The following is a 19,095-nucleotide window of genomic DNA, read 5'->3' on the forward strand; positions in this document are numbered from 1 at the left end:
CAACCTCTTTGCATTTAGGTAGTTGACTCAGGTTTGCCTTTGTAGCAAATAAAAGACCAATTCAGCAGCTACATCACATATAGCAGCTTGTTTTGGCAACCTCGTTTTTAGGAGATCAGATTTAGTTACTCAGCCTTAATACTCTTGGTTTTGAATTAACCATCTGTTCTGCAACATTGAGACAGGCCTAGTGAAGTGCAGTGTCAGTCTTGAGGCTAAAACACACAAATACATACATATATACATATGTGTGTGTGTGTATGTCTGCTGTGGGCAGACAAAAAGAGTCCATCAAAATAATAACCAACTTTCCCCAAAAGGAAGATGTAGTGTAGATTTTTCTATCTATTCTGGGGCTTCATTTTACCTGATTACCAAGAGGAACTTGGGCCAACCCAGCACACACTTTAAACAATTAACACAAAAAGGGAACAACTCTGCAAGGCTTTAGAACAAAAAGACTTGCATTTACAACAGCTGTAAGTCAAAGATCTTAATCTGGTTCTTTTGAGAAGATTGCCAAAAATAAACTTGCTTTTCCACTGTAAATTGTCACTGCAAAGGAAATGCAAAATTCTCACATGAAAATATACAGTTAGAAAAATCTCGATTGGCAACAAAAGGTACTTTTAAAGTATTGCTGGGAAAATATGGAAGCTTCTTTTTTTCCCCTTTCAAAAAGATACATGCAAGTACACAGTTGCTCTGCTATTTAAAGTCTCATCAAAAGAAGACCAGATTTCTAAGTGTTGCTTGACCAGTGAACTTTTAACAAACACTTTAATCAATTGATGCCTTTAAGAGAATCACATCATCAAAAAGCCATTTATTTCAGCAGGCTACCAACATAAATGGCTGAAAGTTGGCTAAAGCAACACATGACAAGCTCAGAGTTCCCAGATCTTCAAACACCATCTGTATATAAAAAAAGCTCCCAGTAATACCAGTTCACTTCCATGCAGTATCATCAATATCCTGGTTTGCAGCTAATCCACTGCAGGAGGCTCTCCAAGATCCAGCAGGTCCTACTCCCACACGTGGTCAGTAATTAGGGCTTACAGGTCCCAGACTGCCACTTCAGTGACCTCCAGGACCTGCTTACAAGAGCTGCTACAACTGCTTTTACAACAGCTCTGGCCGCGAGCCTGCACCTTGGTGTAAGGCTGGCAGCACCCAAACACTACAGGGTTTATGTCAACTCTTAAGTATTGCAGCTCCACATCACAACAGACCCAGCCTCTACTGCAACTAATCCTCCTATTCCCATCTATCTTCTCAAAAAAAAAAAAATTTAAATCCAGTCCAAATTATGTGTTACTCCTGCAGACAACCCCCTGTGCTCACTGCACAGCAGCTTCCCATGGCACAGATGATTGTGACTGCAGAGGTGTTTAGCAGTGGCTCAGTTCCAGCTCTGCCCACCTCAGCGGGCACCGGGCCACTGGCTGCAGAACCAGTGCAATATGTGCATATTCAGTGCCCCATGCTCAAATTCCAACAGAGCATCACTTTTTAGTAAATAAACTAAAGAGCTAAACCATAAGCTTCCAACACAAGCCAGCAAGCAGTTAAATCAAGTCTTACATTTTACCAAAACCAGGAAGAGATACCAAAATAATTCTTGGGAAACCACCTGAAATACCACAGTGAGTCCAAATTTCTATCTAATCTTGATTTAGAAAACCAAAATTATTATTAGGATAGATAACTATTGATGCACATGGCCAAACAATCAGCAGATGATGCCAGAATACACCACTGTCCTGACATTTCCCTTTTAACCTCTCCTGACTCATGGTGTAAGTTCTATTAAATGAACTTCCAATTTACTGGTTTTTAAATTAAGAAACTCAAGATTTTGCAATCCAGGTGCCTTTACATAAATAACTAAACACATGCTATGATATTCAGGTATTTGCCAAAATTTTGAAGAACTGATGGTGTAGTTACTGACTGATTTTGCACAGGTGACCACTCAGTGAGCTTCCTTTGTGTCCTTAGTCCTGCAAAGTTTGATTTATCTCTATTCTATCTATCATTGCCTTTCTCAAGATTACTTCACCTAGAAATAATTAATTCTTCACATATTTTTAATTTGTCCCTTTTTCATAGTATGTTCAAGCATTGCTTTACCAGAAAAGAAAAAAAATCAATTAACCGAAAGGAGGAAAATCAGATTTCTGTGAAAAAGGTACATCAAGCCACCTACTCAACATCAACTATATAAAAATTATATGACAGTACTTGAACCAAAGGGGAACCCTTTCACTCAACAAATAAGACAGCAGCAAGGCTTGATCAAGGATTTAATTTCAAGAAAAAAATTGCAGTGATGTAGCACCTAGTGAAGCACAGGATATTAATCACTTATTCCCCTTCACCTTCATTAAAAATCTCTTCTTCTGCTCCCACTTCAAAGCTTCCAGCTGAAAGACTGATTTGTCTTGGGTCCAGAGTGGGATGACTCTCTAATTTCAGTTATCACCAGGGAGTGACAGGCTCCTCTGTGGCACAAGTCCAGACATAAAGGAATGCCCACTCTACTATCCCTTGCACAAAGCAAGCTGTGTGTGAACAAGCAGCCCTGAAATCCTGGATTCATTACCAGGCACGTATTTTTCCTATATCACCTTACTCAAGTATGTGCATAAAGATTCCTATAGAAAAACCTGTATTTTTAACTCCTTGTTAAAAGTCTTACCACATAAAAGCATACACTACATTCTGTTAGAAGTACTTTGGATAAAAGTTTTTCCTTCTCTTCTTTACCACCTCTAATATTTGCTATGTTTATAGCTTTTTTGCAACTTAATAATTCAATGGGTAATTTCAATATATTATACATTTGTGACAAGTTTCCCTAGAACACAGTTTGTGTGCTGCCTTCAAGTTCAGAATCATTAGATTCCATATAAAAACCCAGCTCCTGGACAACTGAGAACTTACCTACAGTTTAGAGGAAGGTCATAATAACTTGCCCTACTCTACCTCTTTAAACAAAGATTCTGCAGCAGCCAGAAAACAAGATGCAAAGAAAATCCTACATGTTCTGCATTTATCCAACTGAAGTGCTGTAAAGATAAGAAAAAAAAAAGTCTTTTTAAAAAATTACTTACAAGCAAGGATTTATTTACCCCTCTGGCTTAACTGCTGGCAGTATCAGCAAGGCAATCCCATAACAGCTGATGGTGGCTGTGTGGTACAAACACCTCTTAAAGAAAAAGAAAATAAACCAAAAGCCAGAACCCTTCAGGCTGGAAGGAGCTGCTGGAGCCCAGCCTCCAGCTCAAAGCAAGGCCAGTGCGCCATTCAGACCAGCTTGCCTTCACCAGCTGGGTCTGAAAACTGACTCAAAGGATGAAGATGCTTCCCTAGAAAATTAAAGCCTTCTTTACATATGGTCATTAATAATGACATAGATCAGAGACCTCCCAGTAGCCCTAAGCCAGTGACAAATCTTAAATCGCTTTCTTTAAATACTTCTAGAGTTAATGAAGTTCAGAGCCACTGAATTACTCCAGTTTCCCAATGCATTCCAAGGGTTTTTAATGCAGTGCAAAAAGTATCCCCTATTAGTGATGCTGAATACATTTTTAAGCAGGTTGTGCTCACAAATAACTACATCAACACAGGCAGAGCTGGAGTGTCAGCTCTGAGGACAACCAGTGTTGACTCCAAATAAACAGCTGATTTTCTCCCAGCCTGGTACAAGATGGAATAAATAAATTTGAATTTTGTAGAAATAACCTATGTAGTTAAGTGTGCACACTAGTTTTTAATACCAGCCATCACAACTGCTTTGCTGTCCCCTGGATCCAAGACACAGCACAAATAAATGAGTTCCCAGAGACAAACCCAAACAAGCAAACACATAAAAGCAAACTTACCCCAGTGATCTGTGTCACAAGATTTGTTTGGGGATGATGGCTCAAATTGACTTGCACCCAATCTCTCTTGAAATCACCCTCTACACACATTTCCAATACTTCAAATAAGCTTCGTCATTTATTAAATGAATGTGAGAGCATCTTACATTAAGACCAACAGATTATTTCCTACATCTGGTATATTTTTAACAGCATAAGCTGACAGAGCAACACATTTTTACAGACCTAGATAAATCCATACTTTAAGCTTTTTTCCCCTTCCTTTTCAAATAAAACTCACATCTGGTAAATGTTAATAAAAAAAAAAAAAAAACAAACCTGAAGTTTCCCTAAGAAGAGGCAAATGCAGACACAAATCACCAATTCCCACATAGTCAAGCTCTGCCTCAGGTTCACACATTGTCAAATTGGTGACAATGAGCAAATAGGTACTAGGAGAGCAAACAATATTGTTACAAATTTCAGGACATGCTTGGCCTTTGCTTTAATAAAATTAAGTGACCTGAACAAAGCACAGCAAGAACATCTCTCAATGCATCCACAGGGTTCAGTGTGAACAGAAGAAGAACAGACACCATTTGCACCTCAAGAGTGCTAAGAATACAAGGTAACCAGTCAGACACCCTGATGATGGGCTCAGCACAGCAAAATAGAACCTAGAATTCTTTTTAATAGAACTGATGGTAAAGAATTTCTCAAAGGATACTCCCACCAATTTGCTGCTGTATTAATTAAGAACAAAAACAAATCAGTAAAAACTTCTAAACTAATATTGATTCTTTACTTTGTGATCTCTTTTGAAGGTCTGTATTAATTCTCAACATGAGGAATAAATCCACTGCAGGAAATAATATGACAAAAATGCATGTTTTGGAAAAGGACTATGAAAACGAACAAAGTCAAACTACTCAAGATTTGCCTTGGCTTTAATGTCTTACTTGAATGTCAGGTGTAGTAGAAAGGACCCATGTTGGAGCATTATAGTTATTTCCCTTTTCCTAGTTCAACAAGCACAGGACTGACTTTATTAGAACACTGAAGGAGTCAGGAGGACAGGGAGAAGAAGAACACAACACAGAGCAAAATGAAAACAGTGGCTGTACAGCAAGATGATTTTGAACTTCCATCAGGAGAACCCTCCCAGAAAGCTCTGTATGCTCAAACAGCGCTGGAGCACTGGCATTGGAGTTACTATCCTGCAGGAAAACTGAAGTAGAAGTTGCAAGAAGTTGTAAGAACAGCCAGTGGTTTATTTGCCACAGTATCTGGGTACCAGCTGCTGGATTACACTTTACACCCCTCCCAGCTCCTGGAATTGACAAGTAACAATTCATGGCTGCCTCCCATTATCTTGTAACAAATCTGACTCTTCCAGTCAGTTCTCCTCGTAAAATATGAACCTTTCCATGACACTTGTCCCTTAAAATGTTCAGTATTCCATAAGAACACCCCAGTTTACACTTCTCTTTGCTTGAGATTCTTGCTAGCAGTGAAGCTGTACGTCAGCTCCATGCCTGCTGTTATCCCACTCAGGGTGCCAGGTAAATCAGCTTAACATCATTCCCAGGCATTTCCCCTCAGTGATGTGACAGCCACAGCACACACAGCCACAGTGACTCACAGAGTGGCTTGCAGGGGGCACTGCTTGGCCATCATCACTCTACAACTGTGCCTTTGCCATTCCAGCCTGGCTGAGGAACCTTTCAGGGTGCAACAGAGCCTGTCATGTTGCTACACAAGTTAATCAAGAACTTGTTCCAGAGCTGGACTTCATTACAGGGACATTATCCTGGGCATGCCAACAGGCTCATCCACTGAGGATGGGACAGGCACCTACCAACTGCTGATTTAAGGTCTAATTATTCATCTAGTAGCCATACCTTTTATTTTTACAGGAAAAAAAAAACCCACTGATTAGTAGTGGTCGACTTTCCAAAGGAAGTTCACCCTGTAATCTTGCTCAAACTAAGGTCTGAACTCTGAATGAAGCAACTCAGATGGCTCCCCCCTGCCAATATTAAAATCAGACCAGATATTCCCATCTGCCTTGTACTTAAAATCCCAGCAATAAAGAGGCTCAACATTACAGATACAGACTGTGACATCCCCACAAGGGATTTAAATATTCTTTTTTTTCATAAGTTCCTTGAACACTTCCAGGGATGGGGCATCCAGAGCTTCTCTGGGCAACCTCTTCCAGTGCCTCACCACCCTCACAAGAAAGAATTTCTTCCTAATATCCAATCTAAACTTCCTCTCTATAAACTTGAAGCCATACCCTCTTCTTCCCTCTTGTTTAATTTTCTACTCCATCATAGAACTGTCTTCACCCTACCACATGTTTTATGTCCATGTCAGCAAGAAAAAGAAGGGTATTCTTAAAAATGGTGTATACATTGAATGCTATTCTCACGCACACTCGTCAAGCTGAGGATAATGGAGGTCTTTTGAAATAAAATATAGTTTGTCCAGAGATCATTGTGGACTATTAAAGTAAACCATGCTCAGGAAGCACATAGATTTCCAATTATTTAGGCTTTTGCATATACACTTACAATGACAAGCATGAAGGGCACTGTAAAATAGGAAAGAAATACCCTTGCAGCATATATTTAAACAAATCCAGTCATCCTCTGCTATCCACAGTTAAAGCAAACATTTTTACAAAAGTTGAGGTAATATTTGAGGTTTTTAGAACAAAATAATATTATTTAGAGATGGCACAGCATTTGTCAAGCACTTAGGAAGCCACAAGACTAAGACAAGAAAGTGTATTTGCCATTTCTTTCTATTTATGTCACATTTTTATCTTACAGTGTGTAAATACAAATTCAGAAAATGATAATGACTTTTTTTTAAAGTCAGAACTTACTACACTAGTTTATGCTCAGAGAGGGAAACACAGGGCTCCTGCAGCTGGTAATATTGGTATATAGTAATACAAAAGTACAGCCAACTGCATTTCCTTACCCTGTGCTGAGGATGGATATTTTTGTCATGACAAGTAGTGTACACAAAAAATATTTACCTGCCATAGGCACTTTAGTATTAGAGTACAATAAAAAACCAAAACACTAAGGAATGTGTCAGTATTTGACTGTTCTGTATGGTTAATGTTTCTAAGCAGCTCCTGGAAAAATAATCAAAGCTGAAGAATGAAGGGAAAAGCAGCTGATAAATGAAACTAAGCATCTTGTCAAGAAAGATAAAAATGTGATTAGAGGTCAGTGAAGGACAAGGGGAGGGAGAGAGTGGAAGAATTCTAGAATATTTCTGGTTGGGCTTCCCTAGAAGGCTAAGGCAGAGAGCTGCCAGCAACAAAAACGCTGTCTCTCAAGGAGCAGGGGAAACGAGCACTGACAGGATGTCAGGATCACAACAGGACAGGTGTTTTGTGCAAGTTAAACCCAACTGCTGGACAACAAAAGAGCAGAGCAAGTGTTCCCCCTGCTTTGCTCCAAATAGCTCAGCAGCAGAGGAATTGGAGGAATGCTCTGTGGCTGGGAGATGTGAAAGGAAAGTGCTGGTGTCTTTCCCTCCCATCCAAAACCAAAAGCTGTGCTGCAACTTAGAGGGGCACCTGGAAGGCCACAAAGTCATGAGGGAGTGTTTAGGAAGCCTGATGGCAGGGCAGAAAAGGGGGGCAGTGCCATCAGGCACACACAGGGAGCACAGGAACAAATCACTAATGGGAAGTGCTAAAAGAATGGCAGCAGGAGAGCAGCAAGGGCTGCGAAAGAGCCCCAAGTTTCCAAAGGCACACTGCAAATCCAGCACAGAATCACAGAATGCTCTGGGCTGGAAGGGGCCTAAAGACCATGTCATTCCAACCCCTGCCACAGGCAGGGGCACCTGCCACCAGCCCAGGTTGCTGATGAAGGCTGATGAAGAGCTTTGCAACTCGTTACAAACAAAAGACCAGCAACTGCTAATAGACCCAACCCCCCTTCTGTCTTGCCAAGAGTTTAAGTAAAACCAAACCCCTACCAGAGAACATTTTAAATTGTAACTGCTGGCTGCTGTCAGGAGCCCAGCTCTCTTGCACCCATCCTAAGGAAGGTGAGCCTCTTCCCCTATTTTCTGCCTCAGAAAAATGACCAACCCATTGCACACAGAACTTGCCAACAGCAAACTCACACCCAGCTCTCCTCCTGTAGCACACACCACCTCCTAAAGGTATGTGCCTCTTATCTTCCAGCCTTGCCCACGTGGACTGTAAGTTCTTTTGATTCACTAAAACCACAAGGGAGGCAAGCAGCAGGGCTAAAGTAGAATATTATTTTAGTTCTTGAGTTATGAGATAGGACTGGGTTTTCTTACAGCTGATCACCATCACAGATGTCCATCCTCACTACATCAAAAGCCATCTAAACACAGTTCTCTGTGGTCTCACACAGGACAGCTTAACCCCAAGTAGCACTGCTGTGGTCTGTATCAAGCTGGTCGCTTTCTGGTTGGTTCCTGGGAAATAAGGGAACAGCAGGGTACCCGATTTATAATGACAACTTTGTACGTTTCATTTTGCTTTGCTCCCCTCTTCCATTCTTGGAAGAAAAGCCCAAAGACTTTTAATTTATGGTATATTTAGTTTGAAACAAAGACTAAATTCACAGGACATGAGGGAAGCAGGTAAACTGCTAAGCAAATACATGAACTGCAGTGAAAGAACACAGGTAATAAAAAAGAAAATACAATTTCTATTCAGAGTATTTCATAAACTCTTATTAATTTAGTAATTTTCTGCCAGAACTTGTTCACTAGAATGAGTTCTGACAAAAGATTCTGCTACACTCTACCAATTCCTTAAAAAAAAAAAAAACACTATGTTCCCTTGTATGCTAAATAGCCTTTGTTATCTCTTTGGAGCATCAGGTTAGCAATTCCAATCCCATTAGCTGCATGAAAACACTGCATTGTATTCAGTGTGACTGTTCTTTGTTAGTCCTGTGATCCTCTGTGCCACTTCCACTGCTCAAACTACAGTCTCCAACTCAGCTTATTTGAAGTTTCTGTCCTTGCCCCCAGTGCAAATGCTTGGACTGACTTGGAGGCAGGGATGAAGCCCAGGCCAAACCTGCTTAAAAAAAAAAAAAAAAAAAAAAACTAAAAAAACACCACAATCACTTCCTGGTGGGCAAGGACAAGGGCGTTCAACCACTGCCATATGTTTCTCTACGGATAGGAATTATTATTCCAGGTACAACTGCTAGTTAATATTGCCACCTACACAGCTGCAATGGCACATTTAAGAATTTGCTCTCTTGATTCCCAATATCAACTTCTAAATATTATCAACTGTGGCATCTTCTTACTTTCTTCTCCAGGAAGACATGTGCAGCCACTGATGAGTTCCTTTTAACTTTCCCTCGTATGTCACATAGAAGAGGGAGAAGAAAGACAAGAAGAAAGACAAGGACAGACACAGATTTTACAAGTGTTTAAGCACCTAAAAATGGTGCAATTTAATATGGACCTGGGGGATTTGCATCAATGAGTGCTCTCTTCTCTGTTTGCAAGGAAAACTGATTTCTTTATAAATTTTACTTAATGCCACACTAGTCAGAATGAACGTTAGTATCAATCTACTGGATAATCGCTATTAATTCACTAATTGTCAAGCTACATGCAGCTTTTATATGGCTTCAAGATTAGTATTTAAGAAACACAGACTGACAAGCAAATACCTACCTTTTAGAAAGCAAGAAATTACGCTCTGCTCTCAATAATCCCATTTTACTCAGGAGGAGGTAATCACCATCAGCACAGGCATTGCAGGAGGGAGCGGAAGGGAGAGGAGAGAAAGCAGATGAGATCTGTTGAAGATCTCCAAACAGCCCTGTGACAAGAACAGCAGACCCTTCAACCCCTAAAGCCACACTGTCTCCCCACTTCAGCACAGACACAAAACATCTGGCTGCCCAGTGGAATTACAGCCTCTCTTTATCCATGCTCACAAAACTGCTGACTGAGAGTAAAACCTTAAGTTTCCAAAGGTTCTTCCAGAAACTCCAAACTCCTTTCGAACAACAGCTTGGAAACATTGACAAACACTTCAGGAGTCCAAAAATATTTTAGCAAAATACTTCCAGTTCACTTGAAGCAAAAGGAAGTTCCAGCTCTGAGGATTCCTGGGGAGAACTCAATACAAAGAAAGCACCAAGAGCTTGGCCAGTTTAAAACTGGACAATGCAGAGGCACGGCAAGGTACAGGCTGGAAACATGTCAGGTACTGTTGCAGGAAGGGAAGTAAAATTCAAGGTTACACCAAGTACAGATTTCAAAGCAAGTAAATAAATTCAAGCTGCAACATCAAGCCTGGAGCAAGGGCAGAAGTTGGAAGTCAGTTGCATTACACATTTCTAGAAGTTTCCCTCCCCTTTCTGCTCAAAGGGGTAGTAAAGCATTAAAATCTGACGTCTCAAAATACCATGAAACCATCATGACTGCCAACATGGGGAAAAAGAACTCTCCTTTCAAAAGCATAGATGTCACATCACACTACTAAGGAAGGAGCAATACCACAGCAGAGGACAACATTCAAACTCACCTTTAAAGCTGTGCTGCTTGCTTGTAGGTGAAAAACAAATCCTGGAGTGCCACACAACTTTTCCAAGCTCAAATATCCTCTTAGGGCATCTGCACGAGCATTTACCATTGACAAAGAAGGTTAAACCCTCTTAGCTGAAACACACATTGCTCTATCTACAGTGCTTATTCCAATCCTCAAAATTAATGTCAGTCCCACACAGAAAAACTTCAGGGATCTTCACAGGTTATCCATGGAATACTTGTAGCCTGTCTGCTAATATTTCCTCTGAGTTCCACTATCTGGGACCACATAAAACACACAGGCCATAATATGAAGATTCAGTTGGCAACAATGGGTGTAGACATGTCTTGCACAGCAGACTCCAATACTAGAATTTAAGTAAAAACGTAACTTATAATACTTGGAATTGGCAGCATCCTCCTGTATTATAATGCAGTACACTGGAGTTTTTCTAGTTACTGTGGATGAAGTTGTGAAGTGTTCCCCCAAACTCAATTTGAAAGAGCACAACGTAATTGGCTGCAATATACCTTTACTGCTCATGTTCTGGAGCTGAAATTAATCCAGTAATGTGTATCACTACCTTTGGAGACGCAAGTGATGAACCGATCACTCTGTGAACTATCCCATACATATAGGAAAAAAAAATATTTTTATAAATATTTACTCATTTAAATTACTTATCTTGCTACCCACACAGAGGAGACTACAGAGATGACCGTCTGTCCTCATTACCATTTCTCCCTTCTTGTGCTAAAGATAGCATGGAGAGTAAAAATAAATAAATCCTCAACAGCATTAGGAATTAGACAATGTCATGTTGAAAGATACCCCAGATGAGGAGCCTTATCTCTTCTGGCTGGCAGGGCAGGGGGGCTCTGACCCACAGAAGGGAGGTAGCACTTAAGCCTCCCCTAGGTGGTCTCTTGCAGCAGGCTCTACTCCCAGCTGTAATTGCTTGTCAGTCCTAACTGGATGCCTGGCCACTCTGGAACAGTTCAGCAGAATATTTAAACAGATGGATGGTACAGGCCACTGGAACAAACCCCATTTTTCCCTGGCTGCTGCTCTCTTTCAGTGCATTCCTTTGAAGTCTGTGCCACTGAGGAATCAACAACAGCTGAGAAACATGTGTTATCATACAGCACCGAACGCAGCCACAGCACTGCACAGCAAGATGCTTTTGTGCAATAATCCTGCACTACAGCAAGCATTACAGGGTCTTTTTGGTGTGGGTGAGCCCATTTTCCAAGCACAACAAGAAAGTAAACAGATTCCTCCCTCCTTAAGGAGTGACTCAAAAGCAGAAAGGTGAATTATGCAGATTTCTCAAGCACCTGCCAGCTGGAAGTTGACAGTGCCTGTCTCCTAGAGTCCTCTCAGATACATTAACACTCTCCATATTTATGTCATCACAAAGATTACCAGATGCTTGCAGAGATATGAGTGAAGTAACAACCCAGAGGGGTCTGCAGTTCCCCTGGCAGATGTGACAAACCCCTGTATCTACAGCTCGAACCTACCTTCCTTTCCCAAGCAGGATAAGTTCTGTGATCTCAACTTCACATGTGACAAACTGGAGAGCGACTGAGCAGGATGGCACCGCTCAGCACACACAGACCACTCAACTCCCTCCCCACACTTTATCAGCACAGAGAGAGATAACATACAGCCCTCAGAAGAGCCAAGGGAGAAAACACCATGACCATCCCCTTATCAGCCAGGAAAACCACTCCTGTCAAAGGCATGAGATCACCATATGCTTTGAAGGGGAATGGGAAGGGTAGGAAGAATTAGTTATTTATGAAACCAAATTTGAGCCTAGATTTGCTGTCCAGATTCAGAAGCACAGAGCTGGATATGTGCATATGCAGGAGGGCAGCAAGTTATAAACACACAACACATATATACACACAAACACACCTATACTTGTCTAATAACTTTCTACAGAACCGGGTATCATTTTCACTGGAGAAAAGCAACAGGTCAGAGCCTCACATTTACAAAGTACCCCAGTCTCAAATGTTACAGGAAGGCAGGCATGGAGATTATAATAGATCTCATCACACTGTAAAGTCCCAACCCCATCATGAAAAAAATTACAGGAAAACCCAGGCTTTCAAAAAAGCCCCAGAAAACCCAAAAACATTTACATTTAGTGTCAAGATAGAAGTCTTAAAGACTTAAAAACCTAAACAAAAAAACTAAAATTAGAAAGCAAACACACTGGCGGACTAAGCTAAGTTTATAATTACAGACAAAATAAAATTACCAGGAACAACAAGCATCACACCGAGGGGGGTCCTCAGGCCAGTCCCCATAGCACAGTTTTCCACCCTGTAATTCAGTTTAACAGTTTCTTTCTGAAGAGATCAATGCTGTACTTCATAGTCAGCTTGAGGCAGACTTAAGGGACCATACAAAAAGCATGCACTGATACTGTCAGAGATATTCAGAGGATAAAAATAGCCCCAGTCTCAAAACCTTTGCAGCAATGTAAAAATCCAGTGTTGCTCCAAATAAATGATGATGCTCAAGATCCCTGAAACTTTCCAAGGATGAGTATCAGCACGAGCCAAACTACCATCTGATCAGCAATCAGAACAACAACTGAACATTTATGTGCAATTATTCATACAAATCATATGAAAAAGCCCTTAAGAGAATCGGGGCAATCTCAGTATCCCAGGAGGTGCAGGCAGCAAGGCAGCCTGGGCAGGAGGTCACACTGCCCTGCGATGGCAGAAGCAGGAACAGAAACCACCATCCTCAGTGCTCAGCTCCACACTTTCAGCAGCTCAATCTCCTTCATTCCTTTCCAAAGCTTCCCTCAAACAGATTTTAAGAAGCTATATTAATCAACTTAATTCGGCTCTTCAGAATTATTGCTAGTGTTTCGAGGTAGTTTTGAAAGACTTAAACTTCTTGGTAAATATGACTTGGTGTTTTTCTCCTCCTATTTCCCACTATGCCAAACTTTTTCATCTCCAGTAAAGATTGAAAACAAGATTAATTCAAACAATGGATCAAATTCTACTAGGCTCCCAAAGGTGGAAAGGATGGAGAGATTACTTAACTGTAAGAAGTGAATCACCTTTATCTCTCAGTTGTCCTAAAGGGCACACAACTAAGTACAATGAAATCCAATCAGTCATTTCAGTTCCCTCAGCAATTCATTCCGTATCAAAAAGAATTTTTGCTCTAAGACTCAAAGAAGTACTTCCAATTTCATGTCTAGCCTACTTTCCAGTGAGATATCATCAAACAAAAAGTTAATCCGAAATTAAATTTTCTCTCTTCTTGAAAAAAAAGCGGGGGAAAAGTAAGGCTGATTTTATTTGCAGTTCAGCCACGTGGTGTTTTGGACTTTTGGAACAGTATCTATCAAAAGAGGCAAGTAACAGAAGGAAGAACCACCTCCAATCAAAAGAGTTGCCAGTTCATTTACAAGCTACATTTTCGCTACTGAAAAAGACAGAGCCCTTTACTTTCACAGCACTTAACACAACCGCACCGCGCCCACACACAATTAGCAGAGAGCCTGAAAGCCCTTAAACAGGTTTCTTGCAGAAATCATTAGGCAATTGATTCGCTCACTCTCCACAGCCCGGCTAACACTCAATTCCAACGTGTGATACTGACCAGAGCTGAGGCAGAAATTCACAGGTCCCAAACGGACTTCCTAAACCCCGACAGCACTTTTGGCCACGGATGCGAACAGTTTCCAGCGCTGATGTTAAATGTGTCAACCTCCGACACACCTGCAGCCTGGGGATGGGAGGCGTGACAGGTGTAATTCCAAAGGGGTCACCGGAATCTGTAACCTTCCCCCGCCTCCTGATTTCCCACACTGACGAAACCCACGAGCAACACTGAAATGCAGTTTAGGACTGCGTTCAAATCACCATTCTGCTGGACAGAAAACAGGTTGGCACACACCGGACTAGCACAACCCCAAAGCGGACCCTGGAGCAGACCAGACCCCCCCAACACACTTCAGAGCTGGAAAAAGCAAGCACCAGAATCCATTTCCTTACCCTTTAAAGTTCATGCCTCTGTATTGTCCTACCGCACTGTATTTGCTTAAGCTTTTCTCATCAATAGTACCCCACGAGAAAAAAAAAAAAAAATCAAAACAAAAAGTCTCATGCATTCCCTGCCGGCAAAAAAACATTTTCTTCTAATCTTTCTTCTTACTGGGGAAGAAAAGGAGAGAGGGAGGGGTTGGAGCAGGAATAAAAGAGATTAATCGTGAAACAAACCGGCACTGCCCGAAGAAGGGGGAGAAGAAAAAAATACCAAAACAAACAGTCCACGTAGCAAAAGGAGGGGAAAAACGAAAAGGAGAAAAATAGGTTTAATTTTCTTTCCTGTGACAGGAAGAGAAGGGGAAAGAAAACTATTACAAAGATTTCCCCATGGAAGAAAAGTAGGTTTTGAATTCCCTTCCTCAAGGACACCGAAAAATATCCCTTACTTTTCCAAGCGATGCCCAACGGATGCCAGGAGAAAGGAAAAGCCAGAGGAAGCCGGGGAAGTAGCGAAGGAAGAAGCGAAAGGACAGAAACGAGTGCGAGAAGGCTGGGAAGAGGCGAGAAGGGGAACGGCAGAGCCGAAAACGCCAAAAGAAAAAAAAAAAAAAAAACCAACAACAACCAAAAAAAAAAAAAAAAACCCAAATAAAAACCCCAGAAACAACAGGAAAAGAAACCCAAAAAAACCCCAAGAAAATCCATGGGGAGATGGGAAACAGGCGAGAGGGACGAGAAAGTTGGCGAGCGAGGAGGAGGCAGGGAAGGGTCACAAACCCCCCAGCGGGGATGAACCGGGAGCTGCTGGAGAGGGTACGCGGAGCCGGGAGAGCGAGCGAGGGACGGAGAGAGCGAGCGGGGCAGGGGAGCGGGGCAGGGGAACAGGACTTACCGCCCGTCCCCTCGCTCGCCGCGCCGGCAGCGGCTCCGGGCGCCCGTCCCGCGGCGGCTCCGGGGCAGCGCCAGCGGCCGCCGGCCCCGCCTCGCTGCCCGCGGGGGGCGGCGCGGCCGGAGCAGCGCCCGGGGCTCGGCGCGGCCCTGCCCCGCTGCTGCCCCGCTCCTCCCCGCCGCGGGGGTGGGCGGGCGGGAGTGCGGGGAGGGACGGGGGGGGCCTCCGCCTCCTTCCTGCCGCTGCCTCGCTCCCCTTCACCGGGGGAGACATGTAACGGAACTGGGGCGCCAGCACGGCATTGTGGGAGCTCTTAAAGCCGCAGCCGCCCCCGCCGCCCCGGCCCCGGCTCCGGCCCGGCAGCCTCGGGAGGCGGCGGCGCTGCAGCCTCGCCCGAGTGGAGCCCCCGGAGCCGTGCCCGGCACCGCGGGGCGATCGGAGCTCGGGGCCGCCCGCCCTCCTCCACACCCCCTCCCAAAGCACAGGGCGAGCCCCGGGCGCGGCGGAGACCTCGGGTTACTCTGTGGTTTTCCACGAGATTTTATCCCCCCCCCCCATTGTTTCTGGAAGAAACAAGAACGCCCTTGGTGCTTGTTTGAACCGGGATGCGGGAAGCCGGCGGGCAGTGTTCTGTGTTGTTGCTGATTTGGATCTTGATGATGGAAAATTCTCCGGGAAAAAAAAAAAAAAAAAAAAAAAGTCATAAATCTCAGAGCAGCAAAGACTGCAGGCGGCTGATTGGGGCAAAAAGTTTTGAGTATGAAGTTTTAATCAGTTTTGGGAAAATGACCATTAAAAAAAATCCAAAACCTATTTGGAAATGAACTTCAGCGCTGTGATGCACAGGCATTTTTTGCTGTCTGCAAACTCTGGCACAGGTTCTGCACTCAGTTCCCAGCAGCTGCAGCAGCAGAGCAGCAGCAGTCAGTCCCAGCTCTTCCCTGGGCTTGTGGCCTTCCCAATACTGCCTGTGCCATGTCCAGGACACGCTGGTCATTTAAAGAAGAGTCTCATCAAAAAAGACTCTTCTTGTTGTTTGTGTTATCACTATTCCTCTTGTGGGTTTTGAGCATCCCAAAGTGTTTTTATGGAGGTGGGTTTTTTTTGCAATTCCTGATCCTTCAGAGGAGAGCAGGGTTTTGCTTCCCTGCAGGGAGTTGCTTCCACACAGCTCTGTGCTGGTGCTACATGGAGGACATTTTCAAGAGTACAAGCATAACTTCAGTTTAGACACAAGCAAATAAATATTGGTGAGATTTGGGTTTGGGGATATTTGTACAAATATTCCTAGTAGGTCTGAATCTTGGGTTGTGATCACATCTTTCTTCATGGGTTCATTTTGCTAAGCAGTTTTTTTGTAAGCACACCTCCAAAGTTCCTGCTGAAAAAGTCTTCAGAAGGCTGTCACTTTTATTTCTTTGTTTAGACTTTTTTATCCTCTTTTACAGGAAGAGGTGCTAAGCAGTCTGTGAGAAGAGCCTTAAGTGCAACTTGAAGTGGAGTTTGTAAAAATTAGATTATTCTTTTTGGGACTATGTGCTTTCTGTGGTCAGTTAAACACTCACACTCACCTTCAATTTAAGAAATTTTAAAATAAACCATCACTTGAGGGATGAAAGGAAAAAGGAATGGTGCTGTATTCTACTGGATGAGATTTGTTTGCACTAGGCATCTTTTACTATGACTTTCTAGAATGTCAGACAACATCCTAAAAGCTTGATGCATTTTCTAGGTAGATTCTTTGTGGCAAAATATTTAACCAACTATACCTGTCAAGATGCTGCTGTTCTCGGAATATACCACTGCTTCCTTTTGTTTTTCATGAAGCCTGTAAACACAACAGAAGCTGTAAAATTCATGGAAGTTATTTTCCCAAAATTCAGGCTTCCCAGGGACTTCTATGGAGTGAATGATCTGGGAAGCTATTGAAGCTATATGACCTGGGAAATTATTGTTAGGAGGAGAAAAGCCTTTTTGAAGGAGTTAATGGTTTACTGAAAACAAGTACTTGATAAGTCATTGAGTCTGTTGTTTGCCCCCTTCAGGTGTTCAGAACTGGGGGCCACAACATCAAATATCAAGTTTTCTATACAAAGTTCACTCACCTATTAGTTTCTCAAGCCCAACAAATAATTTTTATACACTTTTGCATAATTTCCTAAGAGAAAGTTTAGTGAATAAAAAAACACCCCTTTACAGAGGGAAAATTAATGGCCACAATTAAGAGATTTCGGAATGTTCAGCACATGCACAACAAGGCATAAAATGTTTATGTTCAGTGTTGTTGTGGTGTTTGACTTGCTGGCTGAGCACTGGCATTTTTAATATTCTAATGTCTTATTTCTTCCTATTTCCCTCCTGCAATTTGGTTATGAAGTCACCAAAGTGCTGCTTCAAAATAGCGTTTGTGAATTTTTCAGAGCAATTTTTGCGCAGCTTGATATGGCAGGACATCCAGAGAGGGCATCAAATATATTTTCAAAAGTGATTTTGTACATCAAAAATGTAACTCTTTTGGAAGGTGAGGTGGTGGCAAAAAGAGAAAATCAAATTTCTGTGTTGCTTCAATTACATAAATTTTACCAAGAATTTGACCAAGGCTAGCACAGGGAACATGACAGTGGTCATTTAAGCGAAAATGGGGGAATCGGGCTCAAATCCAGCCATGAAATGGGGCTAAAATTGTACAAATACCTCTCTTATGTAACACAGCAGTCCAGCTGCTCTTTTTGTGAAAGAACAAGATGCCTTATTTTCCCAGAAAATTGGTTAGGAAGATGTTACAGAGTGATGCTAAATTGTACCAGCCAAGGGCAGAACTTTGTGCTGGTGCAGGGTGACTCTGCTGTGACAGTTCTTCACTCCTGGTGCCCACTCCAATCACTTCTTAACTTTGTTATTTTTAATGTAATCCCAGATAATTTGAGTCATATTCACCTTCACTCAATCCTTCTTCCACACTTTGCTGGAGGAGGGTGAGGAGGATCTAGCCAGAGAAGTTTTCAGATCTGTTGGAAAGCAATTTTCCCATAAAGATCCTGCTTTGGTTTTGCCAAAGGGGTAATTTAGGTACCCCAGGAAACAAGTAAGATACCCTTTGGATTGTCGTTGCACAGGGAATTCCTTATACCACACAGCCACACACATGCGGAGCCTTACACATATGTTCTTAATGAGCACAGAAAGGAGAAAATAAGCCCACATGCCTTTTGGTTATGTAAGTTTTCCAAGAATGATGCCTTTTTGACCAAAACCAAGATGAGAATGTTCCTGAGGTTCTTTAATTTCCTCCTCTCCTCAATCTAGCAGTGGCTACCTCTGCCCTTGCCACTGTCATTTGACCTTGAGAAATGCAGTGTCTTGGTGGGCCCTTCAGATTTAATCCAGACTATACAATCCAGCTCACTGAGAACAGAAACAGCTCTGTGTGACCAGTGACAAGTGATCAGCGCTGCTTTCACTGTCATGGGTTTGCAGGAAGCTCTTCATGGTCAGAACAGAACAAACTCTGTCTCTGCAAATGCTTTCTTGAGGAAAAGTACGGCTGGATCCAGCAAATTCTTTAACTGTGTACATATATTGGGGCATGTGAATAGTCTCAGTGGGACTGCTTGCATGATCAAAGTTAGGCATGTGCTTAAGTACTTTGCTGAATTTGGTCCATAGCAAATAAATCTGAACTGATACCCAACAAGCAGAAAAACAAGCTAATTTGGAGTGGGGTTAATTTATGTCCAG

General features: G+C 42.4%; 1 protein-coding gene across 2 annotated transcripts in view; it reads right to left on the minus strand.

Annotated features, from left to right (window-relative positions):
• RASSF8 (Ras association domain family member 8) overlaps positions 1–15,606 on the minus strand; it is a 73,227-nt gene extending 57,621 nt beyond the window's left edge. The window contains exons 1-2 of one of the 2 annotated variants that reach the window (XM_038153559.1): positions 15,361–15,606; positions 14,080–14,205 (exon numbers count right to left, since the gene is read on the minus strand). The gene's annotated coding sequence lies outside the window, so the exon portion shown is untranslated. The remainder of the gene's footprint in view (positions 1–14,079; positions 14,206–15,360) is intronic. The other variant, XM_038153558.1, reaches the window with a different exon arrangement.
• Positions 15,607–19,095: the final 3,489 nt, after the last annotated feature.

This window comes from Motacilla alba, chromosome 1A (genome assembly GCF_015832195.1).
Source record: "Motacilla alba alba isolate MOTALB_02 chromosome 1A, Motacilla_alba_V1.0_pri, whole genome shotgun sequence".
NCBI lineage: Eukaryota > Metazoa > Chordata > Aves > Passeriformes > Motacillidae > Motacilla > Motacilla alba.